Consider the following 27,216-nt stretch of genomic DNA (forward strand, 5'->3'; position numbering starts at 1 on the left):
TCCATGAGATGTTCAGGTGAAAGACCTCAGACTCCCAGCATATTTTTTGCTAGCTGTCACGGCTGATGTGGGCGAAGTAATGAGGAGAAAATGCATTTGTTGTTTTGAACTTCTTCTTCTATTTAGCAAAGATTCACCTTAAATTAATGGAAGCGAGGAGATCTTGAAATATGCCTTAGCAAGTTTTAATCACACTTTTTCTTTTCGCGAGCTAGCCGTCATTCAGTAGCTAGGTGGTTCTAAATAAAGAACTCTAGTCAACAACAGGAAATAACTCCCACAGAAAAAAAAAAGGGCAGAATACAAACTCTCAGCAACTCTTGTACATAGCTCACAACGGCCTTTTGTTCCTTGCACATTAAGTCTAAAATCTTTACTTTTCAGAACATGTTCTTGCTCTAAGTAATTAAAAGCTTGTTCTTGTTGCAAGTATGGATCCCTTCCTTGTCTTTCTCCTAGAAGGGTCACATCTAAGAGTCAGAAAATCACAAGCTATTCCCATTTCATTAAAGAAGGACGTTCTAGGAAAGCCACACAATGACCAGGATTTTCAAAAGTTACTGATGGTGGTTTTTTTCTGGTTTTTTCCCTTTTTTTTTTTTTTTTTTGGTGCAGGGGGGAGGTGCAGCGCTGTGTCCTCAGCTGGAGACAGTTTACATGCTTCTTAACGTTCAGAAACCACTGTGTTCAGAAACTACAGAGCACCTGGTCTGTGGGGAGGGGGATAAAGAAGAAGCCACACAGCTCTAGCTGCTTTTTTAAAACTCAAGCCAGTGTCTAGAATCATCAGCTTTTAAATTACACAAGATGTCATGGGCCAGTGCCTGCAGACACTACCAGCAACGACCACCTGCCTCCTCCTGCACGCAGCCTTCCCAAATTCAGCAGAAGAGCCTGGCACCAGGGTCTGAGCCTGCTGTAAAACAAGAGCCACAGGCGGCAACATGCAGGAAGCACAGGCTGCGCTTTGTGGAGGAAGCATTTTCAAACACGACCCCAGGATTTCTGGATTTTCTACACCAGATTAACCCACCTGGGCTGACGGGTTACAGCTGCCTTCACTGCACACGCTAGGACAACAGCTTTCCCACTGAAACCCTATCCAGGATGGGTTCGGGCAGAAGGGTGACTAGGATGAAAAGCTTTGAGGAGATACTGGAAAGCAGGTTGGGGACAAAAACCTGGAAGAGAACGTAAACCTCCAAGAAGCAACAAGAGACTTAGCCATACTAGCACTGGATGGATGAGAAACTAAGCAAACATACACAGGAGAAGAAGGGGAAAAAAAAAAAGCAACACGAGTTTGTTCTGGTTAAACTTCAGGCTATGAAGTAGTATCTCAAGCTGCTCTTAGAGGAGCCTGCCTAGCTTGCAGTGCCCACAATACCTACACAAACAGCTCTATTTTCTTGTGATAGAGTACTCAGGGAAACCAGCTTTAACAATCTGTTGGTTGATTTTTATTTTTTTTAATTCCTTAAAAGTTTTCATTTGTGGTCTGGTGCTGTCAACAGCCAAGCTCTTCCATTAGGTGTCATTTGGGAACACATCGCACTCCTCCCATGGCTTCCAGTTTACGCTGAGCAAAGATGATCTCAGGCTTCACGAAGGGGGATGAATTCCCCTCTCCGTCCTGCAAGAAATGTGAACTGCAATGCTTCTTGAAAAGATAAGATTGTCCCCTTGGCAGAGGAGTACAGCTCCAAAACATGCATAATGCTTACTGCAGACTGGGGCCAGATTCTGCCACCTGTATGAGTGCTCACCAGACACACTTCAAAAACAGCAGAAACGGGAGGAGACTGTCCATACAGAACTAGCAACATCAGACCCAAGACAGAAGCACCTGGCAATCTGATCTATAGTCCACTTGCTTCCTGGAGAAGTAAGAGGGCTAGTGAAAGCAAATGAAGACTGCACGACTAAGCACAACGTACAGAAATGCACAAACGAAACGTGGGACAGAACACACCGCTTTACTCCATCTGGCTTCAAAAAAACTGTGGTATTTGGGTGGCGGGATGGGGGATTTTAAGATGGTTGCTGTTTGCTAGCTGGCATGGACTGGCTCCTGCAGAAGGTGGAAGAGCTTCTTGAGGAACACTGCTATCATTTGTGGTGTCTTCTGGAGTAAGAACACATACATACCAGATTCTAGAGGCCAGTTTATTCGAGCAACTCTCCATCAAATCACCTGCCATGGCTGTGTCCCATCCAAACCTAACTGCAAAACCAATTTCCAGGTTAGAGATGAGCCCTGTTCAAATTACACAGCTGCAAGCATCGAGGTTACAGCTCCAGACTGGCTTTTTGTAACTGGAATGTAGGAAACGAGCTTGGTGTGCACATGGGCGTGCCACTGCGTTCGTGTGAGTGTGCACCATCAAAAGGCTACAGGAAGAGCAAATCAAATTTGCTTCCTAATGCAAAATGAACACGCAGGCTGAAGCGACTCCACATTCAAATCTCACCCAAAATAATTCTTGGTGGTTGTATTATAAACTCCTCGAAAGTGGGTTCAAACCTGAACTTGCAATTACAGCCTTTTCTGGTTTAGAAGTCTTCAGATGTCACTGCTGAGAGGTCCAGCCTCCTCTTGAATCTTCAGAAAGGAAGATAAACCAACGTAGCGAAGTATCCTACAGAAGCTGCCCCCTTGTTTCCCCGCTCTCACCCATTAGATTAAATACTACAACTGCTTCAGTGGGACCAGCACGCTTTAAAAGATTCAGTCCCTTTCTCTCTGTCTTTTTCTCTCTCTCACTGAATGATATTTCTGCCCACATGCACTGACACATACAGTGTCTAACAAGGCTGTGATTCATTTTCAGTTCTAGTCATGCTCACAAGTGATGTAGCACACTCGCTGTGCCTTCAGGATCTGCGTAATTTAGCTTCATTTTCTCTGCCCCCACCCTGCATTAAGTGAAGTTCCAACAAAGCCAAGTCATCTCCCACCAACTCGCCCTCCCACCTGCTTGGGGGATGCATACAGCAGGAGTCTGAATAATAATAATAATAATAATAAAATTAAATTAAAACAAAAAGAGAGAAGAGGATGAGACCTTGAGAGATACCATGAATTGTTAGAAAGCTTTCTAACATCAACAAGGAGTGAATAATAACCACCATGGGCTGTATACTACCTGATCACCCAGGGAGCTGGATCAGTCCTGAATCATCTCACCTAACCTGTTAAAAGCAGCCGTGTGTCTTACATCGTGAACATCACGCACGTTCATGCTAAAGAAATGATTGACGTGTTAAATTGCAGTCGGTGATTCGTAAAGGCAAACGCCTCCTCAGCCTCTCCCACAGCAGCCTCGTGGTGACCACTCGCTTACCCCGCGTCCTGCTGCAGGGTCTCGGAGCAAGCAGAAAGGTTGGGGGAGCCTCTGTCATGTCCCAGCTCTGAAGCTCTCGCGCCCAGCGGCCGCCATCCATCAGAACTGCACACGGTGGTTTGGGGATACAAACGACAAGCTGCTTCTGAGCTAAACTCCATGTATGTGAGGCACGAGGCCAAACTTGAACAAAGTGAAAGACGGGCTTGTTTTTTGATAAACCTCATTATCTCACTGGCATTCAAAATTCATCTCAGACACCGCAATGCATTACAAGAGTAGTTCTCCAGTTACTTACAAGAGCCAAGATGCTTTAACATGTAAGTTAAAAGCGCTCACACCCCCATCACGCTAACTTTTCTAGTTCTCCCCCACCTTCAGCTTGGAACTATGTTTTGATGGAACAGAAATCTTGATTTTCAAACGAAAAACAAGTCAACTGAGTTTCTTTAGCAGAAGTCCCCAGACAGAAGTGAGTCACTGCCGACTCCTTCAAGCAGATCTTGGTGATCTGCATGACTTCCTTAATCCCTCACCAATGACACCAGGAAAGAAGAATTAGCAGCAAAAGCTAGAAGGCACTTCAGCATCAGAGATACAATTACCGATAGGGTCGCTGTCACCGCAGAGGCGCAGCAAACTGAGAGGACACGTTCAGCCCTTCTCTGTTTAGGTGAAACACGTGTACGAGGCTCCCCAGCACACGGGGAACCACCCGCTAAGCAGACTCACCTTGCTGACCCGCTCTTATGACCCACAAGAGCAAGCCGGAGCAGGGATTCAATTCCCTGCCTGCTGTAGGGGCCCATCGCCCCCTCATTCACCAAATGCTCACTGGGTTGGTCTGTACGCCGTACAGGATGGGAGAGGAAGGGGATCATCTGGGGGGCTGCTGCTCGGAGGGCTCTGGGAGCCCTGAGACAGGAGGAGAAGGGCAGGGCAGCCCTGGGGCTGGCCACTCGCTGCGAGTAACGGTCGGGCAAAGCGAGCGGCGGGCTGTCATTTCGGCAGACAGGCCACTGCCTCATTTGGCAAATTGAAGAAATGAAGCACGGGGAAACTACTGGATGGCTAGTAGAAGCTTATTGTGGAAATGAAAGTCAAACCCATGTGTTTTGATTTCCAGAGCGCTCAAGACAAGTCCAGCCTCCTCCATCCACGAGTCACACTGTAAACGTCCTCAGGGCAGGGCCTGCACCTCTCATTTGCTTTACGTCTGTGGCTTTCAATCTTTCCTGGTTTGCAGATCCCTTCACGCTCTCCAATAGGGCCGTGCATTTAAATCTGCTGACAACGGGCTTGCTTTCCCTGGCTTTCCAGCACATCTTACACGTAGCCCATGGATCTGAGCGAGCTGAAAAGCACGGTCTCCTCCCCGTGGGCCTTGCTGTGGGTTCCCGTGTGTCCCCCTCTTCCCAGCTGAGCCTGCACACTGCACAAGTTGGGAGCAGGCACTTGCAAAGTAGCCCCAACTCAGTCTAGTTGCCCTAATTCAAGACGAAAGCACAGAGCTTCCCTGTCATTTCAGCATTTCCCACCTCAAGGTATGGGAGCTGTTGATCTCCCACATGAAAATGCATTATGCTGTCAGCCCAGCCTAAGGGCTGTTATTTAATTTACTTGAGGAGGTAAGTGAAAGCCCCTTCATGCAAATGCTTACAATGTGATCTGGAAAACAGCAGGCATAATTAGATAAAATGGCAGCAAAGCCCACCAGGGAAATAATGTTAATTCATGAGGATTTTCCTCTCCACCTCCCTCTCAGCAAAATTTGAAGCCAGGGTGGGTGGGGGGAATCAAATCAGGATGCACCTCAACGATGCTTCTGGTGGTAAAACGGAAAAGCAGGACAGCGAGCAGTGGGGTCACCTAAAAGCTGCCTCAACGTGGCACCTCTGGGGCAGAATTAGCAGTCCACGCTCCTAAGCGACGAAGCACTGAAAGCAAAAATCGTTCCGTCACTGTCATAAGCTATTCCTAGTAGAGACAGAATAAGCAGCATCTCTCAACTTCGCACCGTCTCCTGACCATGGCCTAACCAGGCAATGCAGAAGACTCGTCACATGACAAAGCCATCGTTGCATGCCCCCCGCCTCCAGTAATAATAAAAAAATCAGAGCTATTTCGCAATGCTCCAGAGCAGGTCTGGCATTTCCAACCCACTCAAATTCCTTCCCTCAAAAACATCCAGGAATGGGTTTTGGCCAAACTGTGTCGACGGCATCGCTGGTGAAGGAGAGCACCAGGGCGCCGCGTGAGCCAGCGCTACGAGCGGCCGCCACGCTCCCGAATGGCCGCAGTGCTCTCACGACGGGCTCAGGAAGCTGTGGTTCTGCCTTTCAGCTTCTGACGGCCTCTCCCTCCCACCTAGGAGCCAGCCAGGAAAGTCACCTCCTGCTTGCTGACCTGCCGCTACCAAAATGGATTCCAATTAGCCAACTCACTCCCAGCTATTAGGAAAGAGACATTTTTTGTTGTTGAGTAATTACTCCTCATGAAATGGCTTACATCCCTAGTTGATTAGGTCACAACACACTGTGAACAAACTGATGTAACAGAGATATCTTTAACCTGCTAAATTAAGGCATACTTTCTCAATATAGAAAGCTTAATTGAAGCCATGCATGGGGTACTTACCAAAGGCATCTAGACACAGAATTGTAACGTTCACGAACAAACAGCGGTGGAGAGTGAAAGGCAACCTGCATGCATCCAACTTGCATATTAATTGGAAAAAAAATGTTTTGTTTGCTTGCCGTGAGGATAGCAAATGATTCCAAGTGATTGCAGTAGTTTGATACCAGCAGTTAAATACGTAACGGCGCTATTCAGGTGGCACGTAAGGAAGGAAAGAAGAAATTTTTTGTTTCCTTGTTGCTTTATATGCTTTCCCCCTACTAACAGAGGGAAGACCTCCTCCTCTTGTCAGGGGTACGCCTGCTGGAGCACCAGAAGCACACCAAGCTGTTTTATACAAGGCCTCAGTAACCGCACTGTAAATGCCAGCCCTGACGCAGCCAGGGGTCCCCAAAGGCAGCCAGTCAGCCCCCCGAGCACCTCTTACCCCAGTCAGCTTGGATAGCACTGCAAATAAGTGTGACCCCATTTTCTTTCCCTTCACAAAACTCCAAACTTTAGCCTGTCCTCACCCAGAACAAACCTCCAGCTGCCCGGGGAACAGCAGCTCGCCACCATTTCTATCGAGTTGTCCATCCTAGCACACTGGTTTACTTAAAAACAAGCCAAATTCCCCAAGCCTGTAAATACCAGTGACTTCCTGATTTGGGGACGTGCCCTTCTATTAAAAAGGAAGCCATTTACTTTACAGACCATGGCCCGAAGCTCTCAAACGGCTACGCCTGTGCGTAGCGGGAGCACGCGAGCACTTCAATCCAATGTAAGCATTTGTCGAAGCGAGGCCAATGTTTCCTGTTGCAGTTAAAAACACATTATACAGCTCCAATGGAAAAATATGACTGCAACACAAAATCTACCCTTCTCTTCCCATTTTGGGGGGGCGGGGAAGCACACACAATGTAAATACACACAACAAGGGCCTAGAGAGAGCGAGTGCCATTACCAGCTTTATACCACGGTGGCTTTTTAAGTCGGGAAGCCGTCTGGGTGTCATTTAATCTCCTAGATTAAAATCACTTAGCGAATATTGTATTGTTTCACTGTTCTCGCTGTCGTTTCAGCATTCGGGGCCTCGCCGGTGCTCTGCTGCTGGCTAACTCGCCGCTAATGAAACCTCACGCAGGAGCAGCTGCCGGAATCTGTGTCAAACTGCATCTGGCACCCATCTATCTTCCAGCCATCTAAATTCACCTCTGAAATCATACAAAAGCAGCCGCAGAGCTCCCTGCAGCCACTCCAACACACCAGTCTTTGTCTCATCAAGCCTGTTAAGCAATTTAAAGCAATTTATTTTTTTAATTTGCCTTGTATTTTACAGTGGCAGCTTTTTCAAAAGAAGCGAAGAAGTTGAGAAAAAATTGGGGGCGGGGGGTGAGAAGAAAAAAAGTGTCTTTTTTTTTTCCTTTTTTTTTTTTTTAAAGCCTGTCAAGCTCACAGTAGACTATCATTAAACCAGTTTTGGCTGAAACAGTATGTTTAGGGGTTTTCCAATGGAGACACTCTGGTGCCTGCAACATTCAGACAGGGAGGGGAGGCTGCTATACAATTGTTGAATTGTTGTCATGGCTATTAAATATGCTGTAGCACAAATACCCAACAGGGCTGAAGGTTTGCAGTGTATTGGCTCTGGAGAGGTATCAAAAATACTGGTATTAACTAGCAGATAACTGAGTTATACAAACACTGAATAAAAGATTAAGTCAAAAGTTGTAAAAGGTTTTATTAACTTCACTCCAATCCCTTCCCCCCTCGCTCCCTACTTGGGGCTTAAAGTGCCCTGTAAATTTAAAATATTTGACGTTTATTGGAGTGTTAATTTGACCGAGTCTCCTCTAACGTTTGGGGTAGAGCTGCCTCTTCTCTCTTTGCATTTTCTGCAGAGGACAGGAGTTTTGCTCCACCATCTCGTTAGGCTGACAAGTGGCTGCTGGAGCGAGTGGCACAGTAAAGCTATGACTTGCTGACTAAAACAGGTTAATGAAAAACAGGCTAGTGACTGAAATTGAAACTTCTCATTTCTCTCAAGAAAAGGGTGTATTGTCAAGGCAGAGCTTAGCGTGTCTATTTAGCAGCTTTCAGAGAAGCGCTGCTCAACACAGCAACACTGCAAGCGTCGCCAGGCGAGAGGAAGGAACCCGGCCCCAGCGTGGGCACAGCCCTGGCACGCACGGGGCCTGGCCAGGAGAGATGAGATCCGCTCCTGAAGGATGTCTTCAAGAAGCTGGGGTGTGCAGAGCATGGGCTCAGCGCTGCCCACCCACCGCATGGAGGATGATTGGGGCGTGTGCCAGGCCTAACACGAGGGCACTGCTGGGTGCAAACAGGAGGTGGTTCCTAGACATACCTTGAGCACTATGGAAGGAGCCGGAGAAACAGGATCTGGCACCCCATCTCATTACAGGGCCTTTTCCCCAAGCAGGCTCATAAATGGCTCTCAAGGCTGTAGGGCCCTCGTTGCTTGCCTCAGCCCAAAACAGACCGAATGTATTTTACATTTCCATGACAATTTGTTCTCAGCACTTATTGGGAAGGAGAAAACACAACGTGCGTGTCCTAATGTAGGTCACACACTCAGACACCTCTGTCTCAGCTGTTAAACCCCTTGTGTCCATCCCCTTTGCAGCGCAACTGTTTCAGCAGCCAGCCCTGTTTTTCCATGCTCTATGCTAACCCCGTTAAAAAAAAATAATAATAATGGAAGCATGCTCCTCTCCTGCAAGCTTCCCAAAGCAACCACGTAGATGAGGAATCCCATCCTCGTGCAAAGGCTACAAGTCTGGCTGCTGGTGTTGCTGCTCTTCTACCCGCTAAGTGAAAGAGATGTGTTTATGGCCTGCGTAGGGTCACGTTATGAGGATCTCTAAAATGAAATAAGCAGGGCAGAGAGGCTGAGGGAATGTCCCAGGTGGGCCCCTTCAGCCCACGGGTGAGCCCTGCAACAAGACTGAGAGCAGGGAGGGCAGCCCTGGTAGCGTGGCTGCTAGGAAAAGCAACCTATATCAACAACTCATTTTTTACAGGCCAGCAGGCCGACCTCTGGGCAGCATCGGAACGAGTCAGCATAAAGGTGACAAAGCTCCGCACACCATTATAAATCACCCAAACCAGCCAGCAGAAAAACCTGCACGCTGATAGAGATAGCGTACAACTTTATTTTTTTTCCCACCCCTTTTTTTTCCCCTTTATGAAGAGTTTTCCCTGTCCTCTATAAGGCAGGTATGACGAGAGGCGTACTGGCTCTACCCGAACGCTCGCACAGCACGCTGCAGGTTTCACCAGAAGTCACGCCAACAGATGCCACCGGCGATGCCTGTTGTCCAGGGAGTGGGTGCAGGTGGTGGTGTGAGACCTATTTTTGGGCTACAGGGGTTTGGTTTGTGAGGAATGTGCTATCTAGTGATAGAGGGAGGAGGAGCGAATCATTATAAGAAAGTCAGGAATTAATCCGAATTACTGGCTCCGTGTTTTCAGAGGGCAATAAGAGGCCAAAACAACAGCACGGTGGCTCTGCTTTGGGGTCCTCGGGTGCCTCGAGCACGTAGAAGAATGTAAATAGGGAATTTGCAAAGCTGGATGAGGAAAAAGGAGACGCAAATGCAACAGAGGGCCAAAGATCAGCTGTGTAAGTCGCAAAGAAAGGAGTATAAATTCAAGATGCATAGCCTAAACTCGTCATGGGATTAAATATGACAAAGCCCAAATAACAGAAGAAACCTCCCCACTTAGAAATACAGGTGTGAAAACGCACCACATTGGGGTACACAGCCACCTCACTACTGCACCCTCAAATCAGTCTGAAGCCAATTTGGGATGGTGATGTCCCACTAGCTCTTCCCCTGCCACAACGCATCACCCCTGTGTGCAGGGAGGAGGAGGCGCGAGCTCAGCCAGGCTCCTGGCACGGCCTCAGGACCTTGCCACCGACCTGTAGTGGAAATAAAGAGAAAGCATCCCCGCAGTGGGAAATGGAAAGCTTTGCTGCTTACAGAGCGAACGCTCTCCAAATCTGGTTTCCTTAACAGCACAGGAGAAATACTTTAAAGACAAATAGGAATTTCCCCTCCTCCCCTGCCTTCCAAGAACCCATTCATTCCTCTAACAAAAAATCTGCTTCCCCACCTGGCCATTAACAGCCTGTACCTGCTAAGCACTGCTGCCAGGTGTCTCAGGTTTAGTGCACGTGTAACTGTCCTGTAACTGGGACAAATAGATTGTCTGTTCATTTGCCAGGTGGAGTATTTCTTTAATTATTCCTCTTGCACATGATACACGCAACAAAACGAGCTCCGTAGCAACAGGGTAAATTTTCACAGCTGACTCTCCCTCTTGCAGGATTTTCTTTGGCATGGGCTGACACATCCTTGGGTTTCTTGTCATTTGATGATTTTGCCATATTTTAGAGTAACTCCTCCATCCCAAAAGGAGGCCAGCACTGTCCTAACACATACAAATGTTATTTCAAAATTTACACCATCGCCCTCAAGTCAAAATCCAGGGGGCATTCCACAGAGGTGTAAAGGAAAGGAAAGCAGAAGTTGTTGATATGCACGAGACACAGCACTCCTTTAATTAAAGGCAACTCTCAGCTGATTTCATGTGCTTCCTTGAAATCTTTGGGGTCTTCAGTTGCTCCCAACCTACTGATCTCTCCAGCCATAGGGACATCTCTGCAGATCCCCAAGGACACACTGTTCTGGCGCTCCAGTCTGTACACAGAAGCCCTGCAGAGCTGCAGCTAGTTTGTGCTATACGACATGTACACGCTGCCTATCCAGAAAGAAATATTTAAAAAATAACCCTCTCCAAAATATCCCATTCCCTCTGTTAATTGTGGAAATCTCAGTCTGAATTTCCAGGAACTCCTGGAAAAGGGAGCAAGCCTCCATACCTGTGTCCCTTGCAGTATGAGTTAAGGGGAATTATTGTTTAAATAAGTAAGGGAAGCTTTTCTTTCTGCCCCTTGTTGGGGAAAACTGAATGGAGCTGGTTTTGTATCGAGTGTTGTGTTTGTTTCACCAGTTTTAGCACAGCGTAATGGTTTTCAAAACAGGGCAGCCAAGAATTCCCTTCTCCAGCTATCTATAAATCAGGGCTGGAGAGAGAAGAAACAGTCCCGGAGTATGGTATGCATCAGTCCCAGCAGTTGCTCAAGCACGTCCTGCAGGTAAACAGCTACACAGCCCCGATTCACAAAGCAAAGGGCCATCTACAAACCGAGCACGGAGGAAAGGTTACAGCTCTGCCAAGCAGCCACGCTCATTTGTTTACACGGGGAGTGGGGGGGGGAAGGCTCCCACCCCCCAGCAGACACTACCCAAGACAAACAGGCCAGAACGGAGAGGGAAACAAGGGCTGGAGAGTGGGCAGGGGGCTGGCAGGCAAATAGGAGGTGAAATACAAATATACACGCACAATGCACACTGGTGCAGGAAGAGCTCCAAAGCAAGGATGTGTGGACAAAAAGGTAAAGGGAAAACGGGGATTTAGAGCTGGCTGTGGCAGCAGGAAACTGCGTTTGGACTCCCCCCTGCCCATTCGTCTGAATAAAAATATCGAGGACTGAGGTTGGAGTCCGGTAAGTCAAGGCTGGGAATGTTGGCTAAACCAGAGGCAAGAGATGATCCAGTTTGGACAAGAGGTTTCTACAGAGGGAAATCAAGGGGAGAGAAGGAAATTGGGAAGCTTGCGTGGAGAAGATAACAGCAGGATTTAGCAACCATAAGGAATGGCAAGGGGGATGGGTAAGGAGAGGGGAGCTAAAAACAACAGAGTTGCAAGCTATGTTTCAGGGCACTAATTCAGCAACTAAACAGGCTGAAATGGATGTAAACAATGGGCTATTCATTAGGGGTTTCGTTCCCTGCTACCCAGCAAACTATTGTCTAGAAGTTTTAAACACTCTGCACACATGCGCACTGAAAGACAGAAAAAAAGTGAAGCATCAGACAATCCCAACAACTTGCTCAGATCACTGCCCTCAAGCAGTCCCCGTGTTTGGTAGGCCCTTCTGACCAGCTGTCAATGTGTGCAGGAAAATAAATGATCAGGACCCCACCGCGGCAGTTCGGTCGGGGTCTGGAAGTGCAAATCACTCTGCAAACATCCCAACAATGCACATAATGCTCAGGAGGCTTAAAATGCAGTTTTGCTCTTGACTGCTCCTGCCCATCCCTCCCTTGTGTTTTAAAGTACGAGGTGGCTGCTCCGTGCGTGCTGCCCGATGGCCACACTGCCACCAGTGATCTTTGTGGGACCAGGGGCGTTCAGCCTGCCAGGGCTGTGCCCTACCTACCCTCACGCCATCTCCAGCACTGCTCATCAGTCTCCTCAGCGCCGTTTTTTCCCTTTCCCGAGGCACTGGGGCAGAGGGAGAGCAAGAACTGGCTGCAGAGCCTGCCCCGCTGGGGCTGCCGAGGGCCAGGAGCCAGGCTGCGGGTGAGGGAAAGACGCAGCTCTGCTTCGGCAGCTGGTGGCTGCGCACGGCGGCTGACACTCGAGAAGTTCGGATCAGGCTTTCAGCTCGTAAGCCAAGCGCTGCTGGTGCGGAAATCAAGAGGTAGCACGGAGGAAATCCGATGGTGCTATTCCCTTTTGGCTGTTATGAGGCAAACCTCACGTACCTAGGGTTGGCGTGAGCGGCAGCAGCTAGACGGAAATTCACGCACAGCTTTGCTGCCCTCAATGCAGTAAAGTAGGTAGACGAGCTCTGCTCTGAGGCTTTTTCAGATGTCTCCCCCCAAGCATCCTTTCTACCTCGCAACAGGAGCTTTCCACACTGACAGAAGACATGCTTGTGTCTCACACCGTGCATCTGGCACAGCAGCTGAACCAGCAGCTCAGAGTTTAGAGCTACGTTTGCAACTGCAGAAGGTGCAGATGCATGTTGCTTTTGACACCTCCTGTGGTAAGGGGTGGCTCAGAGAGCTGGACAGCTTGTTTGGCGTCTGCAGTTGTTCATCTGAACTTTGCTAGAGCTCTAGAAATACCCTTCCGTAAGCACCAGGGTGCACTGGTGTTGTCCATATCTCCTCCTCTTGTCCGCAAAGGCGAGCTGGCTCTTTGGGCTGCCCTAGCATGAGCACTCCCTCCTCCAATCCACATCCCCTTGAAGTGAAGAGCCTTGTGCTTCCCAGGAAAGAGCCAACAACTGTGGGAGGCATTTGTAGGGCAAGATGGAAGAATAGGTTACTCAGGCTTCTCTCTTCTCCACCTACCTGAAGGCACCTGTATAAAGGACCTTTCGCAGCCTGTCCTTCCTGTATTCACAGGCAAAGGCTCAAAAAGGGCCTATGTGGTCTGCGGAGCACAGGCTGCACAACCTCACTCAGTGCCTCGTGTCTGGCAGGATATGACCTGTCTTTCAGGAATACAGCCAGCCTGGCGGGCTGCAGGGAAAAGCTCCCAACAAGAAGCTGTCTCACAGCCTTTCTTCCTTTTGCTCAGGCCCAAAGTTACCCAAGCACCATGCCTCTGCTCAGCGTTACATCGTGTCGCTCCCACCAAGAATTGCACAGACAGAGGAAGAACCTGGACTCCCTTTGAGGTTTTCACTTGGCTTCTTCAAACTGACTCCTTGCACTGAAGGTCTGCGGAGAGGAGGGAAGGAAGAGATAACAAGGCTTTTCTTATCCCTAGTCTTGGGCATATGGGTAACAACAAAGCACCTAATTCTGTTTTGTCTGTTATCCAGAAGTGCTGCATGTTTCGTTGAGCCCTGGAAGCACGCAAGCAACACAGCCCACACAGGAAAAAAAAAAACTGGCCTAGAAAAGAGACAGGAGGAGGGGAAGATCTCAACAGTTTTAATTTGTGTCTTTAATATTGCATGGATGCTCTTTGTTCGCGTTACGTAGTGCACAACCAGCACACACAACAAATCACTGTCTGCTACACTGGGAGAAATATAAACAGATAAGCCAAAAAATACGCAGATTCGTTTACGTTTCCCCCACTCCTCCCTGTGTGCTTTTATATATTTGGTTCACATTTAGGGTTCATGTAGTTCACGGTATCTCAATATAGCAATCATGCACTGATGACTACTACTGTTTAGGGACACCCTCACAACTGCCACATGAGCTGCAGGAAGCCAAAAGCTTATGTACTACGCTAAAATTCCCCTTTTCGGCTCTCTGAAAAGCCCCTGAGTTGGGTAGAAGGAGGCCTTTGGGGCTGTAGGAGATGAGCCCCAGAGCTTCTGCAGCTTTAAGTGTTTTACTGTTAACCCGAGTTTCCAATGCGAAAGGGAATGATTTCTACCTCTTTCCATGATGAGGATAGTGAATGCCCAACTGTGAACTGAAGGGCAGAAAAAGCGAGGAAGCGCAGAGAGAGAGGGAGTCGTAAGTCACACGTGGTCCCCACCATCTGGGTAACAGTCACACTTAAATAAGGAAATCAAATGTCAGTCCACTACTGCCCTTTCCAAAACGGATCTCCCTACTGAGTCCCAAGAACAGCCAGCTCCAGAGGCAGAGCGCCTGCTTGTAGGAACAGGCAACTGGTAGGAAATGCACACAGGGAAATAACCGGAGCCTGCTCTCCTCCTCTCTCAAAGTCCTCTCCATCGGGTATTTTGCACGGAGCTTTACAAGAGGGAGCAGGAGAGGAAGGCGGCGGTGGGAGGAGAGAAGAGGGAAATACGGCATTTCCCATCAGCTCTAGGGGAGGAAAGGCATGGGGGGAAGTGGCAGAGAAGCTGGCCGCAGACCTCTTCCACCCAGGCAAGCGCAGCTCAGGAACGAGCAACACATGGAGAGCAGGGGAAGAAACAACAGTGAGCAGGGGAAAGACAAAGAAAACGCAGAAGACAAGAGAAGATGGGTGATCTAAGCCTACAGGATGAAGCTCCTTGGGAAGGCTCCGTATTTTCGTGGGACAGGCTATGAAGGAAACAGCCAAATGCATATTCCAGGTTAAGAACCAAAAAGAAATCAAAATGGTTGAAGAAAGAGTCTAAATACAGAAGAGAACAGGCTTTGTCTGAGGAAGAACCGTGGCCTGGAAAATACCAACAAAAAACGAATAATGGGAGGTGTGGGGGAGCAATGAGAAGGGACAAAACAGACTACAGGAATAGGACACAGGGTTTTGGCCTGCTTTTACACATTAAAATCCTCACTCACGTTCACGTCTAACCTCACGAAGAGTCAAATCTCAATTTCAGCAGAAATATCCCAGTTTGAATTAGCGACCCAGCAAAGGATATTCTGCCACCACCTCCAGCCAGCCTTCTCTCAGAACCAAGGACACACCAAATATCTGAAGTTGACTCCGTCTGAAAGCTAAAACAGTACCAGTAATAGTAACAATTCCTGGCTGAGTCACATCTTCATTTTAGGCTACACACATTACCCATTCAAAGGATTTCATTTGAAAATTGTTATTGTTGAAGCTTTTTTTTTTTAGGAGCTCAGATGAGTAGGAACAACATTTCCTGCTTTATGGATGAGATGCTTTTTAGAACATTACAGGGTTTTTCCTTCCTCCTCTTCCCAGCCCTCACACACCTCTATTGGTGAGAGCTTTCCTTGCAGATGCCGTGCTTCCCAAGGACAGCACTGTAGAAAAGATGAACGATTTCCTTACATCATTTTAACACTGACTTGGGGGCTGATGAGAAGGGTTGCATGGGTGCAGTGTGCAAGCAGATGAAGCTGCAACCAAATGTCTTCACTCTTTCTCTTGTAACTTGATACCTGGCTTTAGCGATCCCTCCAGCTCTTGAATTAGGAATGGAAAATATGAGAGCTCTGTTTCACAGCAAAGGTTTAAACACACACACACACACACAAAAAAAAACGACAGCTCTGGGCTACTTGCAAATGGTATTTGCTTTACGCTGGACTTTAACACCTGACAGGAACAGCACATGCAGGCTCTGTGTACGCACACATTCCCACTCCTGTGCTACACAGCACTGCTCAGACTTGTCAGAGCTGGGAGTTGGAAGCCTGAACCTGAATCGGGCCCGAAGCCTGGATTTTAAAGCCTTGATTTTGTACCTCGCAGCTCCGGCTGCTGCGGGTGCAAATAGTGACATTGAAAAGGAAACAGCTTCCACTAGCTGCAGAAGGAATGAGACACTAGAAACGCCAATAGCTGCTTTCTGCAGAACTGCAGTTCGTTGCAAGAATAAGACAGGATGCTGAACTGAAGCCTTCATGAAAACATGGTCCCTAATCATCAGGCGTATCTTCCAAGTCCCTTGAAAAATATTTTTCAAGCATCCCCCTTGCTATTTATCTTGTTACATGCTCTCTGCCATACAACAAGCAAACTTTGAATCCCCAAATTGCATACAAACACAACACTCGTGGCAGTTGGCAGCATAACCAGTGGTCCCAGGCTGCCCTCGCACACCAGCGAAGGCTGCAGCATGCTCGCAAGGCAGAACCTCCTCGCCCAGCGATGTCTCAGCCATTTCAGTGACACAATTACAGCATTTGCCAAGTAGCTTGCATCATATAACATGCTGCGAGGCTTTTCATGGCAGCACGACTCGCAAGCTTCCCTTCGGGGGCCCATTCCCCAAAGCCCCGCTGCAGCACGCTGCACCTCCTGACACCCATGCATTTCCCCACCTCTGTGCAAGCAGCAGCAGGGATCCCGCACCTCCTGTGCTCCTCGGGTAAGGGGGTCTGCCCTGCCGAGCTCGGCGTAACGCCGAGAAAGGTAACTACCACCTTTCAGAGCATCACCCAGCTCGTTCACCCACAAAGGTTTTGATGCAAGACAAGGAATCAGCAGAAAGACTTCTGCTCCATTCTGAGGGATACGAGTTTGTAGTGCCACTGATCGTTTGAGAGAGGCCCATTTTTAGTTAAGGCAGGATATAATCCTGTCCTTTGAGCCATCCAGCGATACTGACAGGTAACTTTGAAGATACAGGTGGAAACAAAGCTTAACTTGGCCTTCTTCCACTAGAGCATAAGAGCACTCATTTTATTTTATTTTACAGACCAGCTACAAGACCTCTAAATCAACATGCTATCACTCTGAGGTGACACATATCAACGAAGGCATCCCTTTTTCAGGACATTAAGAAACAAGCAGTGTGCAGTGCAAACTAAGCAGTGTAAAAACACACTGAATTAAGCATTACTCTACATTAGGCTGCTGGTTCCTGAGCTGAGGTTTGTTGAGATCTGGTGAGCTGCAGGATATTGGCTCTCCATCTTGCTTCCAGCTGCTTCTACAGATGTCCGGGCTCCTCATTGCCAAGAAGAGCTAGGAGGCTAGTGAAAGCAGCTGGAAGAGAAGGAGGTGGAGGAGGAGTCAGGCTCGCTGTCTCTGGGGAGGGCACGAAGAGGAGGAGAGGGAAACCAGGCACTGCCCACGTGTGCTCCACAACTTTGGCTGAAGGTGCTGACCACTAAGAAAAAGCATAATGTACCGGGAGAGGGAATAAGGCACAGGATGGTTTTAGGGTTGTTGTTCCACCCATCCCCCCCCCTTTTTTTTTGATTAAAGGGAGTTAGGGGAGCAAATCAGGACATTGAGCAGCATCTCTGCAAGAAGCTGGGAGTGCAGAGGGCCGAGACTCAAAGAACCAACAAGGAGGGGGAGAGAGGAAGAGAGAAAAATAAGGTGATCAAATATTAGCGGTGTATTCAAGAGCAAGAGAATCAGTGAGCAGATGGGAGGAGGGAAGAAGAAATGATTAATAGAGAGTGCAAGGCCCTTCCCCCTCCCTCAAGCAGGACTAATCACGTGGAAGACAGCTAAAATGTTACTTCCTAATATTGCTTTGCTGCGGTAGCTGCCACATGACGAGGAGAAGGAGCCTGTCCCCAAGACAAAAGTCTCCCTAGGACGTGGGGACAACCCCCTGCAGCAACGCGACCACCACCTTTTGACTGCCGGTGCTGCAGGGCCAGCTGTCAGGACACATCTGTCATATCCCGACAGCTTGTTATCTGTGCGCTCTTGCCACCGAGCCTAAAGCAGCATTCCTGCTTTCAGCCCGGTCGCCTCCTGCAGAAAACCGACTGGCCTTCTTGCGCAAGCCGAGCCTGAACACTAAACTTCCCCGAATCGGGAGCCAAAAATCTGCTCACCTGATGTCAGAGCATACCTCTGACCAAGCATTTGCGGAGCCACGCCTGGATACTAATCCCCCGCCTTCTCAGCACAAAAGCACGGGCGTGCTTTGCTACCAGACATGTTGACCAAAGGCTCGGGGCAGCTCTGCGGCTGCCTCTCCTTGGCCTGCAGGGTGAGCGGCGGCTCTGCTGCCACGGGCAGCGCAGAGTCCCCTTGTGCTGCACGCTTCTCGGGCAGGCTGCTGCGAAATGGGGGAGAAAGAAGGGACATGACCACGGAAGGAAATACACCAGCTAAAAAGGTAGGGGCTCCTGGGGATTTCTGGTGGAAGTTTGCCACCGGGACTGCCCCGCACTCAGCTCCCAGGGGGCAATAAATGTGTAGCATGTTCCTTAGGAAGAGGACTCAACATACTCCATCCTATGGTTTGCAGGTGTGATCACGTCCATCCATCTCCTCAGTTTTCTCTTCTTGGGACTAAACAACGCCAGTACCTTCATTTTCTCCTCACAGGTCATGTCTGCCAAATCACCGATTGCTATTTTCCCCTAGGCTTTTTTTCCTCAGCTGGCCTGTGCGAGTTTTGCTGGTCTTGAAGGCTGTGAGCAGAAAACTGGTTCAGGGCTCCAGCTGAGACCTCACCACGCTGCACCCTCCTGCTCACAAACCCCTGCTTGCCTTCTTCACAACTGTACGAGCCCGGTGACTCATGTTCAGCCTGGAATCCACCACCAGCTCCGTTCCCTTTCTGCAGGGCTGCTGCTCAGCTGGCCAGCTACTGTTTTGTACCTTGGCTGTCCATTCTTCTCACTTAAGTGGATAACTTCGTTCTCATCCTTTCCTGAACCACTTATTTTTTTCCAGGTACCTCTTCCAATTTGTCAAGAGCATCTTAAACCTTAACTCTGTTCTCCAGAAAGCTCAAAACCCCTCCCACATCTGTACAATTTGCAAGTGCAATTAGCACGTGTAGCAGAAAAATCCCCAGTGTCCCTTCTGGGGAGGACATGCAGGAACTGACTGCTGTGGACAGAGCGGTGCTGGTGCACTCGTGACACTGCCCCACGGCAGCCAGTGCCTGGAATTCCCCCTGGAAGTAACCAACAGCTAAAAGGCAGCGTAGCGGTGAGAGTGGGGAGGGTATCGTACAAACAGGCTCTGCTCACGATGGACCGCGGTGTTCCACCAAGGCACATAATAAAAATAATTCAGATCAAGTGCTGTGAGGGAGATAACCACATCTGATAAAAAAAGTGCAAAAGCCTCAGCAAGACACAAACATAAAGGAGCATTTGCCTGATCACAGTGGCGGAGCATCCAGAAGAACCATGGTGGTATCTCCTGCCTCCCTTCCGCAGGATCCCACATCCTCAAAGCTTTCACCTTCTTTCCAGCAGGCATCGCTCCTTCGGCAGCAATCAGCAAAGCCAGCTAACCCCACATGAGACACCTTTTCCATCAGACCCTTTCCCTCCAGAAATTTGAAGCTGCACTGTGATGGCAGGTATCCCCAGCCAGGCACAAGGCAAGCAAAGTTACGCTGTGGCTGAAGACAAGGAGGCAGAGGTAGCCAGTGTTTTGCCTACGTTTCCCTCAGACAACTGAGCTGGAAGGCCCTGAAGGCATTTCACATACAAGTTCCCCCCCTCAGCCTCCTTTCCCCTGTGAAGGAGCAGCAAACATGCCCTGGGCTGCAACAGTGCCTGGTCACCATCCATAGCTTGTGGGCAATATGGCAGAAGGGCTCTTTGATCCCAAGCAGGGTTTCAGGGCAGCAAATTGTAGGTGTCCTATGGGGCAATGTTTATTAAACCTGTCCCACGTGGTACTGGGCTATAAATTCCATCAGTTGCCCACTGTTTAAATAAATTAGTTTTCTTAAGAGGAGGAGCATGCTAGGACTGGTTATAAACACATTGACTAAAATTCATCCGATCCCTCCCCCAGTTACGCAGCTGGAAAGACTTTGCTTTTATGCTGGGAAAAACAGTGCTCAAAATTTGCAGTTTTCCCTTATTCCCAGTGTCTATGCTTAACAGCAAAGCAAAAACCCAAAACCCAGCCTGTGCCTACCCCTGGGACTTAAATCAGTAGGCATATGGTACAAGCTCAAGTGCCAGAAAAGTAAGGAGATCCAAAGGTCACTGGCTCATTGGGACCTCCAGCAGCAAAGTAGCTGCTCCTAACACACCAGTGGGGACCCCAGCCTTTTCTTTAGGAGTAAGAAAGCTCAGCAGAGGGCACGGTATATGCCAACAAGATTGCCAAGAGATTATCGTAATCACCAGCACCACAAACCCAGTCTTGGGCAGTTTCAGCCCCACAATAACCAGCTCCTACATCTGAGGTCAGATGGCATCAAACTGAACACTGTCCGTGGCAGCTGAAGATGATGATGGTTGTCTAACAGCAAGTGGACCACCTAAAGCAACAAGAATGTGGTTTATCTACTCCTTTATACCAGATTATTCATAAAAAAAAGTCACTGCAGGAGATTGTGGAAGATAAACTAAGATTTTTGTTTCTCTTTAGTGAGGAGCAGCCTCACCAAATTAAGTTTGCACAGTATGGGAAGGGAAAAAAAAGTTTGATATTCTTCATCATTGTATCAGGATTTCTCTTCTAAGTATGACAAAGCTTTGTAGTTTTCCTAACTCCGTACACCATATAAATCCCCCAATCAGCAAGATTTACTGCATTCGGAAGTACTGGGTGGAGTGCTCCAGAAGAACTGGACCACTGCTAGAGAAGAATTTAAAATAAAAGTGATGTCAGGAAATGGGTGGGGGCAGGGAAGGGGAGAATAGCAAATGACATAGCCCATGATCAGGAAACTCACTTGGCAAGATTTGTGGAAAACCGGAGGTATACAGGAGTGAAGCCCCATAAAGCAGTGCTCGGGCTGCTCCCAACGTTAATCTGTTCCCGTTATCGGAGCTCAAAGAAAAGAGGACAGTTGCCAGCTCTGGAGAATTGGGAGCGGTGCCAGCTGACTACAACTGTGATAGGCAGCCGCTTGGGCCTGGGTGAGGCCTGCTATCATGCGATGCGCGCTTGATAGCGAGGGAACAGGGGAGGGAAACACCAACTGCAAAAAGCACCTACTGGCTGTTTGCTTAAGAAAGGTAAGAAGGATGCAGCAGGAAGAAAGCAGCAGCATCCTGCATCTGTAAGTTGGACTGTTGTTAGGGAGGCAGTTTTCCCAGAACAGAATAAAACCAGGAGGCTTCACGGCAGCAAGCAGATTAGGCGACGCCACCCTTAGCCAGATGCAGCTGCAGCGCTACACTGCTTTCAGGGGGAAACCTGTCAAGACAGAAGTGAAGTAGCAAAATGTTTTCACGCCTGCAGACAGAGCAGCAAATTCCTACAACCTTCCCAGAAAAGGGGCAACAGCAGAGTCACCCCTGTGGGTCTGGTTAATGGAGTTTGGGGCTCCCGGGTAACTCCAATGGCCGCGTTAGGATTGCCCTGGATGTATGCGCTGCCGCAACTGGCAGGAGTGTGGTTTGCTTGTTCCTACGCTGAGGAGTTACCTAGTGACGAGCAACCTTGAACACAGGAGCTCCCAAGATGGGAATAAGATTGCAGCAGCCGCAGGATGGTTACGCTGTCACTGCTGTCCTCTCCCCGAGCTGGGAGATTTGCTGGGTCCTGCCGCGCATACATCCGTGTCTGGACGCACAGTTCTGTGCCGCAGACCACAGAAGCTAAAGAGTTATGTTGGAGGGATGGGAAAAGGAAATATTAACATCAGGAACTCAACAGAGCAATGGGGATCACAAATACCCTACAGCAAAGGGAACGTTTAAGGGCTGGGCTCAGAGCTCAGCCCTCCTGAGTTCTGCCGCCCCATCCTGCACATCCCCTGCTCTCCTCCCCCTTTTTCCAGCCCGGGGATTAGGAGTTCCCCCAGGCAGACACCTGTTTTGGAGGATTTTTTGGAAAATTATTCTGCAAAGCACCTACACTCCTGGATAGTTTGAGCATTAACCAAGAAAATCTCTCTCCAAAGAAACCATGAAACCCAAATAAAAAAACAACACAAGCCAGCTTTGAAAGCCAAAAAATGTATTAGCATAGCATATTAATGACAAATTTGGGACAGCAGAGAAAAGCTACAAGTATGCACAACATGGAGAGAGTTAAAGTGAAGACATCTGCAAAGAGGATAATTCAAAGGGATGGAAGTCTCTGAAGTCATCGATAGCCTCACAACAGTCCATAGCAGTAAAACATCAGGTACCAAAGCAATAAAAAATTAGGTGTTTCATTTAAGAGCGCCTCAGCCTGGAAAGATATTTCTGTTGGCACCGACTGCTTTTTGATGAGCAAGCAGGAATGCAAGACACACAAACAGCTCTGCACCACAGAAACCCAAAGCTGCAAGTTAGCAGATATAAGAGCTCAACCAGGTTAGAAGCAAGAGAATCACAGGCAGAGGGTTTAACTAGTAGGTCTGGCTTTTCACCAGAAAAAGCATGGAGACTACACATCCCTTGGAGCACCCTGCTCCGTGTGCCAAAATGTTGCACTTCACATGCGCAGTACCCTTGAAAAATGAACATTTTTCATTCCTTCATTTTACTACTAAGTAATTGTTCACAGAGAAGGCAGGGTTGAGCCTCCGTGCTTTATTCTCCTGCACTAAATACATTTTGCTGCTTCCTTCCTCCGCTATACTTGCGCTGAGAATTGAAAGCTTTACTTTCCGTGCATGTTTTTCCTCGTAGACTCTCACACACACACATCTAAGCAGCAAGGGCCCAATTAACACTTAGCTGTGGGTACTTGTTGATAAGGCCGAGAAGTCTCCGCTTGCAAGGCGGCTGTGCTCGGCAGCTGGCCAGCACGCTCGCAGGACAGCCCACTTGTGCACGCTCATGGTAGATATCGCTTAGCTTTTGGCAATCTGATGTCAGGAAGGCTGATGATTTAACACCACTTCTCTGACTTTCCAAGAGACAGAAAACACTAGGATATGCTGCGTAAGAACACAGCTACCATCGGGATCGTGTTCTTTAAGACTGTTTAATTAGGCCATGAGTCACACATGATACAACAGCGCGCAATGCAGTTTGGGGAGAAGCAGGCTTTAGCCGCGACTGTGAGATAGTGGGGTTTGGTCCCTTGGCCTAGAGGAATCTCTTTTTCCCACTGATCAAAAGGAGTCAAAATTAGAGGAGCAAAATCAATCAATTGTGGCTGTCTGAGTGGTGCTTGGAAAGCTATTGCTGGCACTGTAACATAGCACTCCCTGCATACACCCTCTGCCATGCAAAACCAGTAGAGTCACTACCCGAAACCAGAATCACCAGTTTGTTTTAATTTTGTGTGTCTAGTTATTGGTAATTCTCTTTAGGTGTCTGTGCTCCTGCTTAATTACCTCAGGTCTCTGCCTCTGGGCAGTGGCAACTCATACAGTCACACACCTGTATCTCCAGCTATGTGAAGGAAAGCACTTTCTGTCCCCTTCACACAGAGTCCAAACCCTTTAAAAAAGGGTCTGCAGGTGACACTGACCCCATTACAGCCAGTCACAGCTGACTTTCCAGGGCCTGAGCTTCACACCAACTGTTTGGTTCACTTCCCAAAACACCATCATCTCACCAGGGTAATAAGCATGTTTTAATGGCCAGCAGCTTCAAGAGCAGCGCTCACTTTAATAGCATTGAAAATACGACTTAATTTATTATTATTATGTTTGCTTTGCATCAATTTGATACGTCTCCAGATCTGAAAACAAAGCTTCTCCAGTTTTGTTTTGTTTAGTTTTGAAACCTTGCATGGATACTGAATTTAGTGGCGTTTATACCCAACTTCTATTCCAGGCTTGTGTAAATTGCTGCCAAACTTTACCCAGTTTGCCCCAGGAAATGTTAAGGAAAATTTATGAAAAAGGAAACCTGAAGTCAAAAAGATCTTGTCCAGTTTCTGGAACAGAATGTGTTCTCGAGTACTTTTTTTTTTTTTTTAATATACAATGACACAAAACCAATGCTGTAAGAAGAACATGCACTTCAAGTGGGAACAAATGTCACTAAAAATATTTCTGTGCTCATGTATACCTGCACACAAAGGACCACATTATACCTTGAATTACACCCAAAAAACAGCATTGTCTGATGATAACTAAGGAAAAAAATGAGCTGTTATGCAAAGTCAAATAAACTGAAAAAAGCTGCAACGTTAACTCATTGTCAGAGTGGCAGGTCAAGGGACCAGACTGAACTTACACCAAAGCCCAAACTGAAATAACCAAAATCTAAAGAAATTCTCTACCCTCAGAGCCAATGCACGCTCCCAGTTTCTCTCTTTGGTGAGTTTGTGGATAATTTTGTCCCTGCAAGCTTTTTGGTGCATCATTCACCAGCAGTTTTGCTAGCAGCATAAAAATCACCATGGCAAGAACAAATTCAGAGACTGAGCCCCTTGCATCCTGCCAGAATGAGGTCACTTCAATTTAAGGTTGAATGACACTGTCAGAAAACCATGAGGGTATTCTGCCCATGATCATGCCCATCCTGAATAAGGAGACTGCTTTGGAAACTGTTTAATTACGGGGGGGGGGCGGTGGTTGGCCTTTTTTTTTTTCTTATCATGGTTAGTTTTCCAGACATCTGTTAAATATGCTTCACTGATAATAGATGAAAAGAGAAATGCATGAGTGTTTTGGCTTCAGCACTCATTAAGCGCACAGAGCAGTACAAGCTTTCCTGCTCATTGATAGGATCAGTGTCAGACCTTGCCCTTTCGTGCCTCTAGCCATACCACCTTTAGCTGTGATCTCGGCAGCTCCTGCGAGCCAAGCAGGGTCAGGTTGGGTCAACAGGCAAAGGAGAGGCCCCCGAGGAAAAATCCAAGTGCTGCAGATACCAGAACTGGTAGTGATGTGGCAGCGCTGCTCTTCTCTCTCAGGGCTTGCCTACCCGCAGGGACGCTGCTATATGGTTACCCAGCTGCCGATGTGCGGCCCCGTATCTTGCAGCCTAACAGCTCCCTGCGTAGATATCGAAGGAGAGATGCCCTTACGCAACACAGATAAGGCCCCTTTCAAACCAGATACTGCGCTATCCATTGAGGAGAGGTTAAGGCAGAGCACCTCAGACACATTGCCTTGCACAGCCCACACCTCGGCTCACTGCCCTCTAAGCAAGCCTGGAGCCAGTAAGGGCAAACCAAGGAACGAGTAGGTTTTAAGGAACGAGCAGGTTTTCGTACCCCAGGAAAGAAAGCAAGCTCTTTGCAGAGAAATAAAATATCTCAATCAGCCAGCTGTTAAAACCCTGATCAGCTTCCATTTTGGTTACCTTAAATTCTTCGGTTTGCCACTGTATCCCATAGATTCTCCCCCTTCCTGTTCCACTATCCTGCTGTCAAGCAGTTGCTGCATTCCACCCAGTGCCAGGCTGCGTACCAGGAGAGAGGAACAGTTCCTGCATGCAAGTGCATATTGTTTGCAAAGTGCATTAGGATCTTTTGTGATTAACCCTTAGGAATATGACCTGCTGAGTTAGTTTTTGTTAGCATTATGAATGCAATTCACAATGTGGTAGGACACTTCAGCATTTATTTGTGAGCAAGCTCTAAAACCCTTTTCTAAAAAGGTTTACAGGAACCTTTGGTGTCAGCTAGTAACATGATTGGGTTTGCATGCCTACAGAGTGTATACGGTAAGTGTAGCTCCTGCCGTCACTGTAAATTGGCCCTGACCGGAGATGGCATCAACTCCGAGGGACGTCGTTTGCAAGAACTTTGTAATCATTGCAATGGAGACCACAGAGAGAAAGCTGTAAGAGTCAGATGAGGAAAATCCCCAGAACTCTCAAATATCTACTCTTCAGAGCCGAAATGATTTCATAGTCACACAGCTTTAATAATGGGACTTCCTCAGGGACACAGTATTAAACATTCAGAAGAAGCATTTGAGGAGAAACTGTATTAGCAGCTTGATTTCTGAACTTTTCACTTTCAGCTACCTAGAGGTATTTAGAGTTACTCCTAAAAATGACACAAAGCAACTGCGTTTGGCATTCTGCTGGGGGCAGGGAGGGACACACTCAACTTCTCTTTCATTAATATTTCCTGCGGATAAAGTTCAGATTTTCATTTTATCAACTTATCAATTGACATTTTTAATTTCTCAGTCCACTGAGTTGTTTTTAAGAACAGTGCCTGCAATAAGAGTGCTATATGAAAACCAAAAGAATTTACAGAAGTCCCAAAACACTCTAGTTTCACTTTCCACTGATCTTGCAATGAGCAGTCCATCAGAAACTCAGCCTGCTAAAAACCTTATATGAAAAATGGAGGGGACAGGAAGAGAAAGCAAAAGCAAACCACGAAAAGTCCTTTTCTGTTGTGGCTGCCTGCAGACTCCAGAACCATCCCTACACACACTGTGTATTTAGAAGGAAGAAACAACTGGATTATTGTATAAGGCTGGTTTGAGTGAAGTACAGGGTAGTACAATTTCAGGCTGTCTCTTGATGTTAATAGAAGAAAAACTCCAGATAAATTGCCACAAGAGTCTTTAAATTTTCTCACATCAGGAAATCGCACGTAAAATAACCAGGAACTCCTCCTACCCCTTCCAAAAAAAAAACCTGAATCTGCAGCACAGCATTGCATTACCGCTTATTTTTCCTCAGTACATCATAGGCACTGTACAACCTGAGAGCAAGCAGCAAGATCACTCCTACAATTTTACTTAAGTAAATTTTTACTGAGGTGCACATCAGCTTTTCTGTCAAATTCACGTGTGACATGACAGAAAGTCTCTGCATCTCCATTTTTTCTTTTATTTGATGAAAAAAGTAAACAGCAAACCAGCCTTAGGAGACAGCTGAGAAACCTATGCCTTACTTCAATAAAGCAAAAAAAAATGCTTTTTGTCTCTTCCATCCAAAGGGAAGCCTACCAATTCTGGAGCAAACAAGTGCAAAATAAAGCAGGGTTTGCATAAGCCTGTACATACTATTTATTTATTTTTGTGTGATTTTACAGATGCCATGTCCCTATCAAAATATATACGATACGCTTTCTCTCCCAGTTACTGCCACCGTCAAGGAAACCTGTCAGAGCAAAGGAAAAAAATATCTTGTGGCTCAAAGTGTTGTCGAAATGCAGAAAGGAGAACGGACTGTGAAAGAGAAGTGCTCTCTGTAACATCTGTCATTTATAGTAACTT

General features: G+C 47.6%; 1 protein-coding gene across 2 annotated transcripts in view; it reads right to left on the reverse strand.

Annotated features, from left to right (window-relative positions):
• The window catches only part of SERTAD2 (SERTA domain containing 2), an 81,164-nt gene that overhangs the window by 29,792 nt on the left and 24,156 nt on the right, over positions 1 to 27,216 (reverse strand). Inside the window, exon 1 of one of the 2 annotated variants that reach the window (XM_050709365.1) lies at positions 4,077 to 4,095. The exons of the other annotated variant lie outside the window; for it this stretch is intronic. The gene's annotated coding sequence lies outside the window, so the exon portion shown is untranslated. Of the gene's footprint in view, positions 1 to 4,076; positions 4,096 to 27,216 lie in introns of those variants that run through there. 2 annotated transcript variants of the gene reach the window in all.

Source organism: Cygnus atratus, chromosome 3 (genome assembly GCF_013377495.2).
Source record: "Cygnus atratus isolate AKBS03 ecotype Queensland, Australia chromosome 3, CAtr_DNAZoo_HiC_assembly, whole genome shotgun sequence".
Classification (NCBI taxonomy): domain Eukaryota; kingdom Metazoa; phylum Chordata; class Aves; order Anseriformes; family Anatidae; genus Cygnus; species Cygnus atratus.